Here is a 19,903-nt window from a genome sequence, read left to right on the forward strand (position 1 = left end):
CCAGTTTACAAGCTCTCTTAGGACAGAGTTGTATTGCTGTGATGAGGGAGGTGAGTGTTGCAAACACTGGAAAATGCACAAGAAAATACCACAGATGCAGACCCCCCCTGAAAAGAAGGCTGGTTTCTTGCAAAGGAGGACTGAAGCCAGAAGGGACCTCATCTGACTGCCAGGAACATCAGTCAGAGAGCTTCTGTCAAAGGGCTGTGGCAAATCTGGGGGATGCTGGTGAATTAGCTTTAAACTAGGGGAGCTCAGGTGGTGTTAGCATGGAAGTTGGTGCACACAGCAAACCTCACCCTAAACACAGTGTTGAGTCATGAGTTTTGTACCCCACAGCTGCTCCAGGACTGGTTTACAGGCAGCTCAGGTAAATCTGCATGGGCTGCAGACAGTGCAGGCTGACCAAAACCAGCAGATGTTTTGTCCTCTGGATGGCTGTTAACAGAATGGACACTAGAGGGCTGTGGAAAATAGTCTTTAAAAATATCAGTGCTTTCATGGTACTATTTCCCCTCTTTTCTGTAGGGGATATAAAAAGAGAATGGGTCCAGGTCCTGTCTGTGACAGGCAGGCAGGGAAGAGAGGACTGTCACTCTTCTTGTCTAACCCAGAGTCTGAGGACACATCTGGTGCAAGGTCTGAAGAATTGAATCCAATTTCAAGGCTCCCTGGACCTCATCAGGAATGCCATGGCTGCATGATGCAAAGCACCAGTTGGATGTAGATTTTCTCTGGTGGGCCAGTTTTACTTGGAAAATACTGACAGTTTAATGGGCAAGCCTTTTTCTCTGTTTATCCACATGACTTTTGTCACATCCACTGTCCTAAAGCAGACAGGAAAACATAAAGTATTATTCTTTGTCAAAGTCTAACTGTTTGGGCAGGAATGTTTTTGGGTACTCAGTTTTTTATCAAATGAGCTCCGTGTGGCAATGAACAGAAAAAATGCTAATAATGATGGAGCTATTGTCTGAGAAGAAAATCCTTTAGTGGAAAACTTCAGTCTTTTAACACTTTTAAAAGGGCTTTAAAAATTTTAAAACCACTTCTGTCTTATAAAACAGAACTTTTAAAGCTTCCTTGGGAAGTGGGCTCTTGAGTCCCACTGTGATTCATGTAGGGATGCTGGAAACCCTACATCTCTGTATCCAATTAGCCAAAGAGCCCCTTCTGTTGCCAGCAAGATGGATGCAGACAGTGGGGTCAGGGTCAAGACCATGGTTTAGTGAAACAGCCATTTGGACCATGCAGGGTGCTGGCTAATCCCCTGGCTGCATTCGAGTGAGCCAGTCCTAAAAGCAGAAGGGTGAAGGGAGCAGAGGGTGATGAGAGGCAATGGCTCATCCTTGTTCTGGCATCTCTGTGCAGTGCCCTGTCCCATGGCACAATACAGGCTTGACCTCAGGCTAAAATCTTGGTGAGAATTAAGTCAAAATCCCAACCAACTTGAAGGCAGCTAGAATCATCTTAACTCTCCATACCTTGCAAATAATGGCAAAAACCACTACAAATACAGGTGATTCTAACAGTTCCCTGCCTCTGCAAGTGATCCTGGGGCTTATTTAAGGAGCAGAGAAGGGCTGTGGTGACTCCTGGATAGCAAGGATAGGTTAGACTGTGTAATCTGTACATATTCCTGCTCTGTACTAGAACTTCTAGGAAAAAGTAGAAACAGATGGTCAGTTTTCTTTCCTGTATCACACCAAACTTGTAGCCAGGCATAGGGCATGTTGTGCTGTGTCCCACCAAGCTCACTGGAAGAGAGCCACCTTTCCTGGCTCTGTGGAGATGAGGTGTGGGTCAGGGGTGTGGGTATCAGTATGCAGTCTGGGTGTGATCTGAAGCTGGCTGGAGGCAGTAGGTGAGAGAAATTGCATCCTAGCCCCAGTTGAGCTTTGTATGAATTCAGGATTTTCCTCCTAGATCTGGAAGACCTTTTCAGTTAATGAGTTGTTGCTCTTTAGAGCTGGAAGCTGGTTTCCTGGGTAGCACGAGATACACCAGACCTGGTGGGGCTTTGTGTTGGTTTAGAGGCTGCACACATGAAGAGAAAAAGGATCCAGATTTTTCCCATGAAGTGTGGGGTAGGAGCCCACTTCATCTGGTTTAACACTTCTGTTTTCAGAAGCATGGGTCTGAGCTTGGTTTGTGTTTTGCACCAAGGACTCAGCTGCACATGGGTTACTCAGACACACAAGTCGGTCACATTATCCCCTCATGTGATTTTGGTTTCAGAAAGTTTCGATGCCTTTTAACTCTGCTGCCACTCTGAGTCCGGGTGGGCTTTCGGCGTTACCTTTTCCCGTGGTGATGAAGGAGCCATGAATTCCCTCTCGGCTTCTTGTTCTCGGTCCCTTTGACCGTGGGACCCACAGGGTGAGAGGAAGAGGAAGCAGCACTTAAATGTGTTGGGCTGAGTCGTTTTCTGCTCGTGATGTTTTAGCAGATTCTGTACTGCCAGTAAAGTCATGCTTCCCCCGAGGGGAAGGCAGGCTGCGGCCAGGGATGTGATGATTGGACTCTTCTCCTCGTCTGGAGGAGCTTAGGGGTCCGTTCTTGCCACAGGATTGATTATTTTTTTTGCTCTGGCTGCACAAGCGAGGCTGCTGCATATTGCACAGACGCCTTTGAGTCACGGCCCCGGGGGAGGAGGAGTATGGCTGGATGCTGAGACAAAGTGCTCCTGCGGCTGGAGGGCTTCAGCGTGGCCATTTCCCTAGGCTGACTTTTCTGCTTCTCTCCGTAACCTTTCAAGAGGCGTCAGTGAACCCCCAAGGATGGCGAGTTGCGTGCCTGGGGGGCAACCTGCGTGATCTTTGTTGAGAGGTTTGCTTTTGGTTTTATTTACTCTGCCTTGACTTCTGTCTCTCCCTCTGTCGGGGAAAAGAAAGAAACAAACTGGGGGGGGTGGGGGGGGGGAGGGGGGAGAGAAACAACAAAGTAAACGGAGCCGAGCCCCAGCCGGTCCGGGGAGCAGCCGGGGCGGTCCGGGGAGCCGAGCACCGCGCCCGTTCCGCGCCGATCCCGCCCGGATTTTGCACGTTTCCTTCCTTTTTTTTCCTCCTTTTTTTTTTTTTTTTTTTTTTTTTTTCCTTCTTCCCTCCTCTTTTATTTTTTTCCTCTATTCCCCCCTCTCTTCCCTCCCTCCCTCGCCTGGTTGGATCAGTCTTTTGGTATTTCCTGCCGTCTCCTCCCCTAAGCAGCTGTCCGACTGCGGCCCGCCGCTCCGCGCTTTCCGTGCACCGGGGGGGCACAGGCTCCGCGGGACCCACGCGTGTCCCCTCTAACACACACCCACACACCCCCCGCCTGTCCCCCTCCTCTCTGCTCTTCCACCCCCGCGTGTCCGGCGATGCGGGTGGCGCGGCGGGGCGCGCTGTGCTGAAGGCGGCGCCGCGGGGGGCTCGGCCGCCCCCACCAGGTAAGAGGCGCCGGGTTCCCCCCCTTTCCCCAGCCTGGGGGGTCAGCTGTGCCTCCCAGCCTTTTACCGAGCCTAAAAAGCCACTTCCCTCCCCTCCTCCCCCGATACACCCAAAAACCATCCTCCCCAACATTACGCTCTCAAAACAAGTATGTGTGTTGTCCCCCCCCCCCCCCCCCCCCGCCCACTAGTTATCCCGATAAATCCATTCCCCCCGCCCCCAAACCAGACCTTTTTTCCTATCCCACTGCCTATTTTTAAGCATAATGCGGTACCCCGGAATCGTCTTTAAGAAGGGAACGGTTTCATTTGGAGACTGAGCCTTGGCAGCGCTGGGGAGGTAGCGCTGCTGCCTCTGCCCCTGCTTTGTGCCCAGGCTGTGTCTGTCGCAAGGCTGCTCCGCCGATCCCCCGTGTGCTTGTTGCGGTTTGGGGTTCGGTGCTGGAAACTGCGGGGTGCCCCCCCGCCTCCCCTCAGCATCTCTGCATGGCAGGGCTTGACAGCTGGTGTGTGGCCAGCGTGGCATGGGGGATTGCAGGCTGTCAAGATGACATCCTTTCTTTATTCTTGTGGGTATAGCTGGTCGGGGGAACCCATTTTTAATGGACTTCTTCCAGGGTGGTGAGCAGATAGTCAGGAGACTGTCTGGACTGGTCCTAACTGTCTGTGTGTAAGTGAGGATAGTTATTGCCTCTCTGTAGGCACTCATACAGATGCCATAGTGGAGACCATTTGCATTGCTATCTAAAATCAAGGTAGACCTGAGTTTGGAAATGTTTTCATCTTGCACTAAATGAAGTGAGGCAGCATTCCCAGAGAAGTATGTATATAAGCACATCCAGCTGTCTGCTGGATCAGAAACTATGTTTTTTTCTAGTGCAGTGCAAGCCTAAAGTGCTGTACTGTTTAACAATTGTTTAGCATAAGTGAGGAGGAAACTTTAAGCTGTGTAGTTACCTCCTCACTTCATCCAGCTGCAGCACTGTCTGTGGTGTCAAAATATTCCTTCCCTGCCTTTGCACTGATGCACAAGATGATGGTGTTCAGCAGTGTCTGTACAGCAGCCACTGCATTGGATCTGTCCCCAGCTGCCACCTTTCCTGCTTGGCAGCAAGTTTCCGAAGAAGTGTGAGTAGGAAGGGAGGGAGATAAGCCTGAAGTCACACTTTGTTGCAGCTTTCCCTGTGTGTGGTATGCTTTTTAGTGGAGGTGGAGAATGGATGTTCTCTGGAGGGCAGCTCATGGTGAGGTGGTGGGTGACCCCAAGACTATGGTCACTGCAGCCTGGCCAGGAGGGTGACAGCAGAGCTGGGCCAAAAAGGGCAGCAAGAGAGGCAGATTCAGTGCCAGGGTTTAATTTATACCACTATTGATAAAGATAGGGACAGAAATCCTTTGATTCAGAGGAAAAAATGCAGGCCTTGCCTTTAGCCTGTTGTGGTCTGAAGTGGATGATGTGAACCTAAGGCATGATTTAATCACAGTGTTACATTAATATAACTGAAAGGCAGATTTAGAGCTGTAATCTTTTCATGGTACTGAATTTAATTTCCATGTGCTTTATTGCAACACTGATTCATCAGGTGAGTGGGAGGAAGGCTTGTACAGTACAGGTAGTTCAGTTTCCACTGCTGGGTTGGGTATTGAGCAAGGTGCTTTCTTGGCTACAGAAGGATGCTGTGGTTTGGAATCTGGGATATCTCGTAAGGAAGGGGCATTCCTGTAACCTGTAGTGAGCAGTGTTTGAAGTTGCTGTGTTGTGTTTAGAGCAAAACTCAGAATCAACTAATTCAACTAACTTTCAGAGGTCATAACACTTTTAGATAAGCTGATCTGAATTGGTTTAGGCTCCCTTCATGTCCAAGGGACCTGTTAACTGCTGGAGGCAATCCTGAGGTGGTCAATTTTGACAGTGATTAAGGTCTTTTAGGGCCGGATCGGGGGCTTAAGGTGTGAAAATGAGACTGCCCTGCAGGGTGCTGCTGCTTCTGACCTGTGGGTGTACAGACCTCCCTCTGCAGCTCCACAGATTTGTGCTGTTTGATCTGTTTTATTTGAGAAAAAATACTGCATTAAGTCTTTCTTCCCCTGACCTCCCTGCCTTTGGAGCATTCATAGCACAATTTTTTCTCAGCCAGAAATGCTGCTCCTGACGCCTCCACTCTTCAACGTGAGACATCTCTGGCAGCACACTGTAGGTGTTTGTGCATGCCTGCTGTGGTTACTAAGGTAAAGGAAACACAAGAAGCAGCTCAGGGAATGTGGACAATCCAAATGTGTGTCAGTTTGGGCAGGAATGCCAGTGACCTGCTATGCCAGCCTGTCTCAGTGTGGGGCTGGGCTTGCTTACTCCTTCTGCAGGCTCCTGACTTACTTTGCTGGTGTTGATGCTTTCCAGAGCACCAAGCTGAGCAAACTTCTCCCAGGAGCTGTTCCTTGTGGAGCTCAGAGCCCTCCTTACAGAGCAGTGTGGTTGTGGTGCATTTAATTGTATGGTGCTGTGTCTAAATCACAGGTTCTGCTCTCATCCCAGCCCCTCCTCACCACTCTGGCTCTTTCTGGCCACACAATGGAGGAATCAAAAAACCATCCTGAATAACACTCTTTTGATAAGCAGCTGCTGAACCTCTGTGGAGGGCTGAAAAGCAGTGAACATCCTGCCCAGACCTTCCTGCCTGCTGCTTTATTGCTCCAGATGAGCTGCTGAGGACCCAAAGCTCAAGAAGTGGTTCTCTTCACACTCTGCCCTGCTTTTGCAGGCTCATCTTCCTGCTGCACCTGCCTGCCTTCATGTCTCCCCTCCATGGTGGTGTTATTCTTCAGGAGCAGTTTTCCTGCCTGCTAAATTTGCTACCCACGAACTTTTGCTGTGATATTAATTGGACACAGCACATAAATTCAAGCCAACCTTAAATTAGTAGCAGCTCTGTGGCTCCTTGCTGAAATACTTCTGTCCATTGCTACTCTGGAGGTGGTTGGAGCAATATTAATTCATGGATGTTCTTTCCCAGGATTGGAATGGGAGATCAGGTGAGCCATGAAATAACAAAAGCTTCTCAAAAGAATGCCTGCTGACCAGGAGTATTTTGTCACTGAGGGAGGCAAAAGCCAAGATTGATTCAACGATTCATTTCTGAGTTACTGGAGCACTGTTTTGAGGTGTAGGGGTGTCATGCTTGCATTAGGCTCTAGGTACTGTGTATTTCTGTGTAATGGGAAAAGATCAAGGGATTAAAGAGGAATATTCAGAATTGGAAGCAGCTGACAGCAGACTGGTAAAAGTTACCTTTAAGTGGTTTCTCACCATCACAAAAGGAGTGATGTGAAAAGTGGGTTTTTTGGGTTTTTTGTTGTTGTTGTCTTCAGGTTAGAATAGTCCAACTGCTTGTGTGTTGTTGGTCTTTTTTTTGTTCTTCTTCCAACCTGGGTAAAAAACGTGGGCCTGTCTCTCCAGTCTCAGTTTTGTGTTGTGTTTGTAGAGCTGCAGTTGGAGTTCTGCCATTATTTCCTTTATGCTCCTTTCAGATTGAAGGATTTTTGAATGTGTAAATCAAACTCTCAATTGAAGAGGCTATTTTCTCCTTTAAAAAAAAACCCAGGTAGGTGTATGCCTAGACTTCTTTTTTCAAATATGTCTCTGAGCCAATATCAATAACCTTATCATGCTAGCAGCCTTCTTCTTGATAACAGTTTTTATGTGTTTTGTTACACTCCAAGCCAAGCTTTGACTTCTTGAGAACTGGTTGTAGAGCTGTGGGAACTGGGGTGTTTTGGCAACCCAGTTACCATTAGTATGATTAGAATATCAGTGTGAAATCAACTAACTAAAGGCAAAAGGGGAATGCGCGTGTCCTTGCTCAATTGGAACATGTGCAGGTTTTTGAGGGGCAAAAAAATGCAAAACTGAGTCTGCCTGCTTCATCCTGCCTGGTCTGTGAGTGAATCAATCAATGTGAAATTGTACCCCTGAGGGTAAACGTAGGAGCTATTTTGGGTGTATTCCCAAGTTTGGGTGCTACTTCGGTAGAGTCCCAAAGGGTCTGCTGTCTACATTGATCAGCAGAGGCCAAGATAAAGGCAGATTTGCTGCTTATCTTTCTAGGATGCAGATGAGAAGCAATGAGTGATGAATCATTTAGTTCTGTGTCGAGCACTTGAATGTGTACTGGTCCTTCTGGATCCCACTTCAATCAGAATAGCAGTGTTCTAGCTCCCCTTCAGTTTTCTTACTGCAAAAATATGAGATAGTTCTGAAAGGTACTTTAATTTCCATACTAATGCAGTTTGTTCCAGACAACTGTTGATGAGTTGTTGCTCCTTCCCACCCTCAGTGCTGCAGAGACAGTTTGGCTTTTGTTACCTGTGTTGTTTGGTGCCAGTTAAGAGTGCAAAGCCTTTGCTGGCATTCCACCCCTCAATTGTTTTGTTCTTTTCTCAAAGAATAATGACAGGGAGTTCTCTCCTCACAGCATCAATTGCCATGTCCCTGTGAGGAGAGGAAGGGAATTCTGCTGCATTGCATGGTGTGGGTAACTGTTGCTTTCTGTGAGTAATCCTGGCAGAATAAGAACAACTTATTTTTAGTTTTTTTTTTTTTTCATTTTTGCCTTTTTTTTTTTTCTCTTTGGTATGAGTTTAACATCAGGAGACAATCACTTTTCTGTAGTAGTGGGAGGTCTTCACATCGTATCAAACATTGCACAGTTCACCTGGGGAGCTGCTGCTGCCTCATCTGTAAAATCCCTGGAAGTTGAATGTGGAATTGCCACTGGAATTAATGTGGTGCTGGGGACTGAGGGGAGGTTATTCTTGTAAGCTCCTGGCATGGATGCAAATAGATGAGATTTACATTTTATAAGATGAATCTTTCTTCCTTTTCTTGCTGTGCTGCTTTGATAGAACCTCACACAATGTTGCAAGCTTGACAGTTGCTTATACTGTAAATATTTTTCTTACCTTACTAAGGAAAGAAATATTTTCTTTCATATGTGGGTCAGAAATGGTTCCAGTCTGAGCAGTATTTTTTTTCCATAAATCTCTAAATCCATACTTGCATTATGAATGGTTTCTGTGAACACTGAACACACCACACAACTTGCAGCAGTAGTGGGCAAGGCAGTAATTTAAGCTGCTTTCCGTGGAACTCTCTGTCATGAGTCTCGAGCAGGACACAGGTGTGTTAGGAATGAAATAGATGATCTTTGTGGGTTTGAGTTTGGTTTAAAATAGATTTTCTTCTTTCCATGTTAACATCTCTTAATTTGGCCCAACTTTCTTGTCTTGCTCTGCCTTTTTAACATCCCTCACTGAAGAGGGGATCTAATCTGATAACAGTGGATAAAAATGGGGTTTTCTTGTTGTTTTTATTCATGTTCAGGGGATGCAAACCAGGACCTGTGTTTGGTTTACTGATGGTGCACCCAGATTGTTGCCTTATGGTCCCTCTGCTGTTACCACCTGAATTTCTGTGGACTCCAGGTCATAGGAGCCCCATTGGAATTCCTGCTTTTATTTATTCACACATCTGGGTGTTGTAGTATAGGCTGAGGGAGCTGTGTAAGGGCTGAAGGCTGTGTAAACCAAGCCCAGACCATAAGCATCTCACATGATTTTTTCCAAGCTGGTATTCAAGTTCTGGCTTGTGGAAACCTGCTGTGTAGGTGCTGAATACTTTCTTTTCCAAGAGGGTGAGATGTGCTAAGAAGCTTCTGTGAGCATCTCTAAGAAGTGTGGCATGGGGTCTGCTATTCCTGAGCATCCCACGCAGGTTAAGGTGTGTTGCCATCAGCTTCCCATGCCTTTGTCATCTTCTCTTACCTCTGCTTGGGTTACATCTTGGTTGGTGTCAAGGTCTGGCTTGGACTGTAAATTCACACAGTCTCTAATGCCATGTGGCCTGGGCTTCTGCTGGGCTGTCCTGTAATAAAAATAAAAAGAACCCATCCTGTAAGCAGGATACTGAGTAACTCCTCTAAACTGGCTACCAGAGCAGGTAGTTTTATTCTCTGATCAGGAGCATCCTCATGAGGAAATAAAAGGTAGGTAGGGACTGAGTGAGAACCCTTGGGCAACAACTGTGACTGAGAAGCAATTTAAGCACAATAATCCCTACAGTGGTAAAGATTCCTCTTCCCAGAAATGCACAATCTGCTGTGCTCTGCTCTGAAGCTGCCACCACTTGACAGGGCTGTGTTAATGTGAGCCTTGCTGTTCTCCACACAATGCACAGTTAGGAGGGAGCAGTTCTAGTGTCAGCTGCTGATTGTTGCTCATGTTCTCCCCGTTGCTGAAGAACAATATAGCAAAGATATTTCCTGCTTAATATTTTATTCCTAGATGTTGGTTGTGCTTACATGGTGTTAAAAATAATGCTTCTAATATCAGTTCAGGTGTTACCAAGTCAGTGTTTAGTTTAATTATGAGAAGATAGAATGACTGTTTACCAAGAGCCTCTCTTGGATACCTCCTGTAGATGCCTTGTTTTTATTTTGCTGAATAGCAGTGTAGAAATTAATTGTTTGAAACAGACTGACCCTCTAGGAAAGATCTGTTTGGGATTTTCACCTCCTTCCATGGCAGAGATGGGAACAGACATTAAATCCACCTCTGAGCTTTGTCCTCACAAGTGAAATCCCTTTGCCTGCAGTAGGATTGCTCTGAGCAGGGACTTGTTTGTGTGAGTCAGTGTTTGCAGGACTGGATCTTCCAAGCTTTTACTGCTTATCACCAGGTATTTATTAGGTGGCATGTAAAAGCACCTGGCTTCTCACCTGATTTCCTTCTGTCCTCTATAGTTTGATCTCCTGTGCTGTGATTGACATCCTGACCCTCTTGAGGTCTGTGTTTTCCTCTTGATATCGTGACAGCCAAGTGCTTTTTGTGTGTCTCTCAGAGAAAATATGTTAACAGTACATCACTATCCAGAGAGAACTTTTACTGAAAGCACACAAAGGCAATAATTTGCCTTGTAAAATGCAGTTTTTTCCCTCTCAAATTAAAAAAGGAAGCTTCATTGCGTTGAATGAAAGTGGACAGAGTGGTGCTCAAGTGCTATCTCTGCTATGTGGAAGGGCCAGGCGATTATTCTTTTTTCCCTTAAGAAACATGGTGTTTAATTTGGAAATAAAATTTCAAAATTTTTCAGCTGAATATCTGACTTTTCTGCTCACTGGATACAAACCCTTATTATATAAAAGCTACATTCACTTTGAATGGATGGAGTTTCATAAAGGTAAGATAATAGCTCTGAAAAAGTAAGTTTTTTTCTAGACACTATTTAATTTGCCATAATTATATTAAGTGCTAAATTGAAAGGGGCTTTTCTGGTTAAGCTGAGTATAATGAATAGTTGTGCCTTATTACCACAGCCATGAGGGGCAAGAAAGAAGAGATTTATGTATTGCTCCAGACAGAAAGAAAATCTGTGTCAGTGTGATCCTTAATAATTTAGTTTCCCCTCTCTCTTGCTGACTCCAAGCTTTTGCCAGAAAAGCTTTCTCTCCTTTTAACCTCAGGGATGCAGCAGCTTTTGGAAAGAAGCAGCAGGCACTCCAGATGAAAATCCCTGTGGAAACAGAGTGAAAAGCAGGTGGCACCTTCAGGCCAAGCCTGGAGCTATGTAAGCAAGGGCACTGCCCAGAAAATGCTATTGCAAGAGTCAGCTCTGAGAGCACTGGATTGTAGCCGAGCTCCTTCCTGTGTGCTTCACCTGCACTGCAGAGCAAGGTGTAGTTTGCTGCTGTTTTCTGCTTGTAGTAACTTGCAACACCTCAGGTCCCCGGGCTGGTTGAGTGAGTGGGTGCTCAGCATCTCCTTGCTCCATCCAGCAGCACTCTGCCTCTGGAGCTGTGGGTGCAGGTGGCTCCTTCCCTCTGGTTCCCTTGTTTGAGTGCCTGAGCAAATCACAAGGTGTGCAGAGTTAGGTATCCAGGCTGGGAATACTCACCAGCTCTGGTTTGGTGTGTTTGGTGCAAGTGAGAATGGCATCTTCATCCTTTTAGCAGGGAGCTGCTGTAAGTGAAGTGATTTGTTAGGGAAAGGATTTCACTGAATCTACAGAAGCTGAGATTGTCAGGGGGGAAGCCAAAGCCTGTTCCCTCTGTATAATTCACCTCTGTACCCTCACAACAACACCTCTGCAGTATTCCCTCCTCTGGCTTCTCTTGCTCTCCTGCTGGGACTGATGCCAATGTGATCCAGAGGGACTTGTTCCATGCAAGCATTTGTCTTCTGGGAATTGTGCTTGGGCCATTCTGTTACCTCTGAAAGTCTGTCACAAGCATATGTGGTTGTACTTGACACTTGTGATCTGGGCTGAATGTGGATCCCCAGGGAAAGTCAGAGCATTAATTATTTAATCTCTTGAGCATTCCAGTCCCCTGTTAAAAAAGTATTGAACAATATAGGGCTTTTTGCTTGATTTAATAGAGGGTCTGTGTCAGCCTCTCTTGAGCTTCAGAAAGCTGAGTATTTTGAGCACTGAAAGTTCACACTCCTATTCCAGATTCCTTGGACTGCATTGTGAAAGACTTAACACCAATGTAAGCAGTGGCTGCTTCTAGGTGGGTCAGAAGCATTCCTGAAAAATGTTCTGTTTCCTTTCTGCCCCCAGGAACTTGGTACTTCTAGATTCAGATAGGTTGGAGCAATGAAAGGATAATTTTCTGGTTAAGTATTTGGACTCAGGAGATCACAGCTGGTTCCTGCTTCCATCACAGTCCCTGTGATGCACCTTTCTGCCTCTGTCTTCACTGGAGAAGTAATGAACAGAAAACAGGTGTTGGGATTGGGTTTTTTATATTTTATAATTTCCTGTGCTGCTGCCTTACAAGACTCCTATGAGAGTGGGGAGTGGGTCTGACCTCTTTTCCAGGTTATTTGTCCTTGTCTGCCTTCCCTGTTCCAGCTGGAGTATCCAGAGAGTAGTTTACTCTGTGGATAAAGCTAGTAGGAAATCTTCAGGCCCATCTTTTTTATTTTTACTTTTTTGTTTTTTCACTGCCACTTTTTTGTCATGCTCTTGTCTTTCATTTAACATCAAAATTAAATGCTGAGCTAAGTAGTGTAGTTCTTAATAATGCTTTGAAAATGAGCTGCAAACAGGCAGTGCCTGCAGGAAGCCTTAAATTACACTGTGGTGTTTTTAATGGCCAATCCCACTGCACTCCAAGCCATTGGCTCAGAGGGTCTGTCTTAGATGAGCTGGAGATGAGACTTGCAGTACTGTAAATATCTGTATCATTTAGTTTTGAGCACCAGAAAAATGAAAAAGCATAGGAAAATAAAAACATTTATTTTCCTGAAGTTAGTAAAGCAATTTTTGTCTTCAGGTTGCTTTTGAAATGGACCTTAAAAGAGTTTTGTGGAGAATAAATGCAGTGTTTGGATGCTAGAAATGTTCAACAAGCAAGAGGAGCCCTGCCACAGGCTGCCCTGCTGCTTGCTTGCAGCACAGGGGGGTGAGGTACAGTAAGTGAACTCAGGTAGAAAGGTTGGAGTTTGCTTTTTGGACAGTTCAGCTTTTCTTTGCATCCTGGATTTTAAAGCCAGAAGTCTCAGTTCTGTTCATCCTGTTTAGCTCTGCATCTGCAAGCCATAGGATTTTACCCTGGGCTTCTTACCTTGTCTTGTAGCTTCTGGTTGAATTACAGTATGGGTGTTAGGCATGCAATGCATTTTAACTTTTTTTGGTGATCCTTTTGTGCTCTTCAACAATGTGTGCAAAGGGTAATTATCTTTACAATAAAAGATGAGTACTTTTTCTCTCATATGGCTTTTCTCCAGCTTAATTTTTCCAGTACTCTGACATAGTTTCCTTCTAAGTAGTTGTGGTCTATGATAAGGTGATGCTTTAAGTGTCTTTGATTAGTTAAGCAGGTGGAGCACCTTAAATCTCTCAGTGCAGTTGATTTAAGCCCTGGAGACAGCCTTGTGTGGTTTTTTGCTGGGTTCTTTCCAGTTTTTCATGATGCTGTGTTACAAATAAAGATAAAGACTGCATGTGTTGTGCCAGCAGTGATCTTGCATCTGCTACCTATAGAATCACAGAATGGTTTAGGTTGGAAGGAACCTTAAAGTTTCCACCCTGCCATGTGCAGGGACACCTCCCACCAGCCCAGGTTGCTCCAAGCCCCATCCAAGCTGACCTTGGACACTGCCAGGGATGGGGCAGCCACAGCTTCCCTGGGCAACCTGTGCCAGTGTCTCACCTCCCTCCCAGTCAGGAATTTCTTTCTAATGTCTAATCTAAATTTAACCTCTTCCAGTTTAAAGCCATCACACCTTGTCCTGTCACTGATCACACTGATCCCAATCCTTATTTCCCATGGGTGGTAGCAGAGTTTCCAGGAGGATCTGCTCCATGATCTTGCCAGGCACAGAGGTGAGACTGAGTGGCCTGTAGTTCCCCAGGTCTTTCTTCTTTCCCTTTCTAAAAATGGGGGTTATGCCTCCCCTTTTTCAGTCAATGGGAGCTTTGCTGGACTGCCACAATTTCTTAAATATGGTGGATAGTGGCTTAGCAACTCTCCAAGTAAGGTTGTATTCTGGCTTTTGCTTTTTTTGTTCCTTCCCCTCCTTGTTTATTCTTCCAGCAACTAAGCAAGCACAGCTCACCCATGGTATTGCACTTGACATTCAGACTCTGTTGGTTATCTGTAATTCTTTATAAATTAGAGCCATTTTGGAAAACTAAGGTATATGTCTGGACAGTGAGGAGGGAGTGTTTTGGTCTGATATTTGACAACACATGATTGTTTCTCATAGATTGTGCTCTCTGCACTTTAATAAACTGCTGACATTTTGCCAGTTATGAAAGGTCAAGGCAAAAAGTTACTTCCTACAAATCATGGCATTTGGTTGTTCTGATTATTAAACAAAGCATGGTTTTCTTGGAACAAAGTTTCACCCATTCACAGTTTTGTGAAAGATGAATTACTACCTAGTACAAAGGTATAAAAATAAAGTTAGATTCCTAAGGATCCCTTGTATGTCACTGGCCCCTGTTACAGGGATTTGTCCTTTTCTGAAACAGGGTATTGGGGTGATGCAAGGAAAATATGTGCCTTGAACACTGAATAGTGTAAGTATTAATGCTGTGAATTAGCATAGTTTATTTTGCACAAAGTGGCAGCACAGCTGGTGTATTTTTGTTAAGAAAATGAACAAAAGTGTCTTTTAGAGGAGTGCTGGCTTGGTTCTTGTGTAATGGGGCATCTGTGTAAGTACCTAGGAAGGCCTGGCTAGAAAGCTGAATTATAATAATTCTGTGGCTACAGTGGACAGAGGAAAGTGTGCTGCAGTTCTTCCTGCCAAACCACCCTCAAAATGAATTTAAATGTAAATACTTTAAAAAAAAAAAGAGTGTTGAACAGTCTGTGTTGGGGAAAACAGCACATATAGTCTGGCTGAGTCAGGGTTTTTTTTGTGTGTGTTTTGCTGTGACATTATATTAAAGTCCAGTGGGCAGAAGCTGGATCTTTAGCTTCTCAATAATTCAATTCTCTTATTAATTGGTGTCAGAAACAAGCCAGATCCACTTGAGATGGATTCATTTCCAAAAGTGCTGTTTTGCCATTTGAATTGCTGAAGCACTCTTGGGCAGCTCAGTGGCTGTGATGTTTTTACAGAGCATCATCTCATATGCACAGGGACTCTGCATGGCTTGGTCCTGGTAGTGGCTGCTGCATTATAAATGCTGAAATGTGCTGAAGCTGGAGCAAGCTGCTGGCTGTGCAAAGACAGAAAGAGCATTCCCAGGTTCCTGCCATCCCAAGGAGAATGGGCAGTCACATTTGTGCTTGCTTTTCTAGCTTTTCATATTTAAACATTTTGAAAGCTTATCATGCTTCTGCAGAATAACTGAGGTTCTGTGGTTTTGCTTTCTACAAACCAAAAATGTTTCTCTTCTTCATCCAGCAAAGGTGCAGAGTACCTAAAATGACTTATTAACAACCCTCTAAAGGTTTACATTTAGCACATAAAGTACAAAAATCTTGAGCTTTACTTTTAAAGAATCTTCTTCTTGGAATTCTTTCCTCTCTAAGGTAATTCCTACTATAAGAAATGATGCAGAAGGTTTCCCCTGTGAAAGTGTCCAGCAGTGCTCTGTTTGCCTTTCTGTGCTGATCCTCTTGCTCTCTGGAGTATGGCTGAAAATACAGTCATTTCCACTCCTAATTTCTTAGTTTAGCCAACACTGCCTTGAGGCAGGCTGAGAGATAAACATGGAACCCTGGAATATGACTGGAGAAAAGAGTCCTCATTTCAGGAAGGTCCCAGCTGAACAGGAAGGAAGCAGGTGGGCAGGATGCTCTCAGGCAAACACATTGTGCAATGCCAGTGCCTCTGTACACATGACACTGATATCTTTCCTACAAGTCTGTCTGATTGATGTTACATTTCTTGTTAATCAGATACCACTGTTATCTCATCCTGGGAATTTCTGTGGCTTGTCTCCACCCCAGCTTAATATTTGACTTAATGAGCAGCTTCTGGAAGGTGGGGAAAAGACTGCATCATGGCCCACCAGTGTTTTTATTCACAGCTGAATTACTGTGCTTCTTGATATTTGCACTAGTTCTTCAGAGGTTTTGGATAGGTTGTTAAACAAAAACACATTTATCAGGTTGTATTTTTTTTCGTAAACATAATTTAAGGAAATGTCTTCCACTTCTGTTTAAAAACTCATAATAAATCAGGCAGTTAAGCAAATATCAGAGGCTGTCTCAATGGTCACAGAAAAGAAAGAGGAGCCAAGGAAAGGAAGGCAGGGTAATACTGTGGCATTTGAAACACTTTTTTCTTTCCATTCAGATATTTTTAGCTAATGGTGGTTTTTTTCTTTATGTGAGTTGATGTGTTATGTCAGTGCTAGAAGCTGCCAGTGTAGATGTCTGTCACAGAGAAGTGATGCCCATTGACAATGAATACATTCCAGGGACTGCTGGATAAAATGATGTTAAGAAAACATAAGGAATGCTTCAGCAGCTCTCCTTATAAGTAGTGATAAATCCAGGTTAAAAATTGCAGTCCCAGTTAAATCAAGGTTTAATTAGATGTCCAGTTGTCCAGAGCCTTTGCTTTGTTTCCACACTGTTTTTCATTGGTTTCAGACACCTGACTCAGGTATACACGTCTGTTACTTTCCTTCCTTGGGTGCAGTTTTTCCCAGGAGAGGTGGTCTTAAATACTTCCAAAGAAAGTGATAAATTGTTTACAGTCTCTCCTTATCTTGAAATGGATTTTCTTATTATAAATATTCATTTAGGCCCTGATCTAAATCCCACTGAAATCATCAAGGGGAGGTGGGACACAAAGCAAACGATGGGAACAAGAAGTAAATCAAACCCATGGGTTGTACTCATGGCCTGAATATGTGCAGACATTATCTTGGTAAACATTTGGGCTTTTGTTGTGGTTTTGTTTTCTCTGAGCTATGCATAATCCATGGACTGACAGGGTGATGCAATGGACCTGTAGAATGTTGGGGACCTGCCCTGTTTGTAGGTGCAAGCAAGACATGGCCTTTACTAAGTGATTATGAGTCAGTATGCAAGACAGCAGCTGCTCTAGAGGTGTAAAATGATACAAAATATGTGTAAAACTGGGGCAGAGAACTTTTCCCTGGCTTTCCCAGGGCATGCAAAAAAGGTTTTCTTCCATGAAGGTGACAAAGTTTTCTTTGCACACTGAGGAGCCCTGGCTGGGTTTCAAGGACTTGGGGCAAGGGAAGCTGGGAGCAGTGTTTCATGTTTATTTCAAAAAGCAACAGTACGAGACACACACACACACAAAATCCTGTTCCTTGCAGGATAAGTGAGGGCAGCCCCAAGACTGCTGTAATTTATGGTTTCCTTTCTCAGTGCTGTCGCTGGGGAAAATAGCAGCATGTGTGCTCACTGTCCAGAGATCTGCTGTGCCAAAGCAAATAATGGCAGCACGTGGCAAGCAGAGAAGGCATGAAGGTGCTTGATGGGTAAGCATTTCTCCCTCAAGCAGAGAGGAATATTTGTGAGAAGCTGATAATGTGCTCTGCTTGAAATGGCTCCTTCACCCTCTATGATTCCTGGTGAAGTTGTGCAGCAGAGACCTGAAGAGCTGCTGTAGGAGCAGAAATCACTACAGATAAATCTGGTTGGCACCTGAATAACTGTGGGCCCTGATCAGGCCACGTTACCCTTTTGGCTTCAGTGGATGAAGTCAAGGAAAACTCCATTGTGTGATGATTAAAACTTCTCCCAGCTCCTTCCCTTCCTCCTACAGCTGCCTCAGCTCATCTGAAACAAGATGCTTGGCATGTTGATCTGCTGTTGAGATCTGATACTGCAGGTGGGTCCCAAAGCTCTTATTATCCTTGATCAGGGCAAAATGCTGCTTAGACAGGTCCCAGAGAGCCTTTGGTGGAAGACAACAAGCTGGATGGAGAGGTGGAGCATGGATGTGGATCAGCATCTCCAGAAGTGAGAGCAGTTCCAGCTTGCTCCTGTGCTTTAATTAGAGGTTGGTCTCTTAATTGCTGCTGCTTCAGAGATGTGCTTGAAATTGAGAAGGTGCTTTACAACAGCAGCATTTAACTTCTTGTCATCTGCTGCTTTTTTTTTCTTTTTCTTTTTTTTTTAAATGATCTGGGCTGGGCTTTACCAAGAGAGGCTTCTTGTAAATCCCTTGAAAAAGGGTGAGAGTGCTGGGTTCCTAACTCCTCGAGGTGATTTGATGTTTCCCTTAAACCAGGGTAATTGGGCTCTTTTGCATTCCCTATTGTGCCAGCCCATAGTGTCCCACATATAAAATGCAGGGATTACCTGAGGAAATCTGTGGGAAAGCTGTCCCACCTTCTTTCTGTTGGATGAACTGAAGGACATCCCCAGAGGCCACATGATTGCTGGATGCATGGCAAGAGGGAAAGGGGAAAGTCTGTGTTTGTACGGCTAGGTCAGGCATTGAACTCCAACCCTTTGAAAACTGCTGGTGGGAGGGTGGGCATTTTTTAGGGATGATATTAAATAACCAGGACAATACTGTCAGTCTCTGAGATCCCAAAGTTGGAAGAAATTGTGAATTTCACTTCAAAAATAGAAAATTTACAAAGGAAGGGGGTGAAGGAGCCCTCTTTATTATTAATCTGTGAAAAGTCCCACACACACTTCGAAGCTTTTCTCTCCAACCCGAAAATGTTTTAATCAGGTTTTACTAACCAGGAAATGTCTTCAAAACAATCCCCTGAGGTTTGAAAGGAAACAAACATTGGGAAATTGATTACGAAACTGCAAATCATAGCAGCCCTAGTGAAAACACAGAATAGAGACACCAACTCTTTGGTATCTATTTTATGTATTATTAATGTATTTTAGTGTACGTATTTATGCATTTTATGTTTTAGAAGTTTATGAACAGTAGCTTTAGTGCAGGAGGGAGCCATTTGCTCAGTAGGAGAACAAAACCCATTGGACTGAATTCCAAGGTAATCCCATGGCTGGGTCCCAGGCTGTCTCTGTTGGCACAGAACTGTGTGAATGATGCAGCTGAGAGCGTGGACGGAGGATTGTCTGCAGGACATGGTCACTCCTGGTACACTTACTGGTAGGCTGAAGGTGAGGTGGCCCTGGGGGTGCCAGGACCTCCTCCTGGGCTGCCACCTCTGCTTTCTCAGGGGGAGAACAGCTTCACCTGGTGCTCGGAGCAGTATGCTTGTGTACAGCACTGTGCTTTCATCCACTTTATCTCACTGGCAGCCTTTATTTAGGGTAAGTCTTGCCAAATGATGTGGTGGTGATTAAAGTCACTGTTAGCCATTATGTACTCACTGTTGTACGTTACGTACTCCTTGGAGGAAGAAGAGAAAACAGGTGAGGAAATGTTAGCTTTGAAGAGCAGGAGTAGTTGTGCCAATTATCTTGGATGAGTTGTTCAGTGGCAGTTAATCCATGTGAGTGAAAGTCAGTCCTCTGTGATGCTGTGCCAAGGTCAGGAATTTGAGCTCTCTTTGGAGAGTGAAAGTTACAGTCTTGCAGATCAAAGCTCCTGGGAAGAAAACATCTTTATTTTGTAAATTGAAGCAAAGCATTTCCAACTCTGTCATCCATATCGTCGTCTTCCCTTGATGCCCAGAACAGGACCATGGCAGAACAGAGTTAACACTCCTTCATATGAAGGGTTGAGCAGTGGTGGGGTGTAACACAGGGGGTTGTGAAACTTCTCCTGGTGTGGGTGTGCCCACATGGATGTGTTTGCTGCCAGAGGAGATCAGGCAGTGTCTGCACTTGATTTTGTGGGAGTGCAGCTGCTACAAAAATACATTATCCTTTGCCATCTGTGGTGACAATAAAGCTGGACTGATTTACACCACCTAGAGCTCCTACACAATATGCTGCTACATTTTTACCAGGTGGAAAATGGTCAGGTTGAGAAAGGTGACTGACTTTCTTTTGTCTGTGTTTTCTAATTTTGCAAAGAGCATTCAGTCAGCACCTGGTATGTTGG

General features: G+C 44.8%; 1 protein-coding gene across 3 annotated transcripts in view; it reads left to right on the forward strand.

Moving 5' to 3' along the window:
• The first annotated feature begins 2,481 nt into the window (after positions 1 to 2,481).
• OSBPL5 (oxysterol binding protein like 5) overlaps positions 2,482 to 19,903 on the forward strand; it is a 117,944-nt gene continuing 100,522 nt past the window's right edge. For 2 of the 3 annotated variants that reach the window (XM_030451314.1, XM_030451316.1), the window contains exon 1: positions 2,482 to 2,829. The gene's annotated coding sequence lies outside the window, so the exon portion shown is untranslated. Of the gene's footprint in view, positions 2,830 to 3,147; positions 3,425 to 19,903 lie in introns of those variants that run through there. The other variant, XM_030451315.1, reaches the window with a different exon arrangement.

This window comes from Calypte anna, chromosome 5, assembly GCF_003957555.1.
Source record: "Calypte anna isolate BGI_N300 chromosome 5, bCalAnn1_v1.p, whole genome shotgun sequence".
NCBI classification, from domain to species: Eukaryota; Metazoa; Chordata; class Aves; order Apodiformes; family Trochilidae; genus Calypte; species Calypte anna.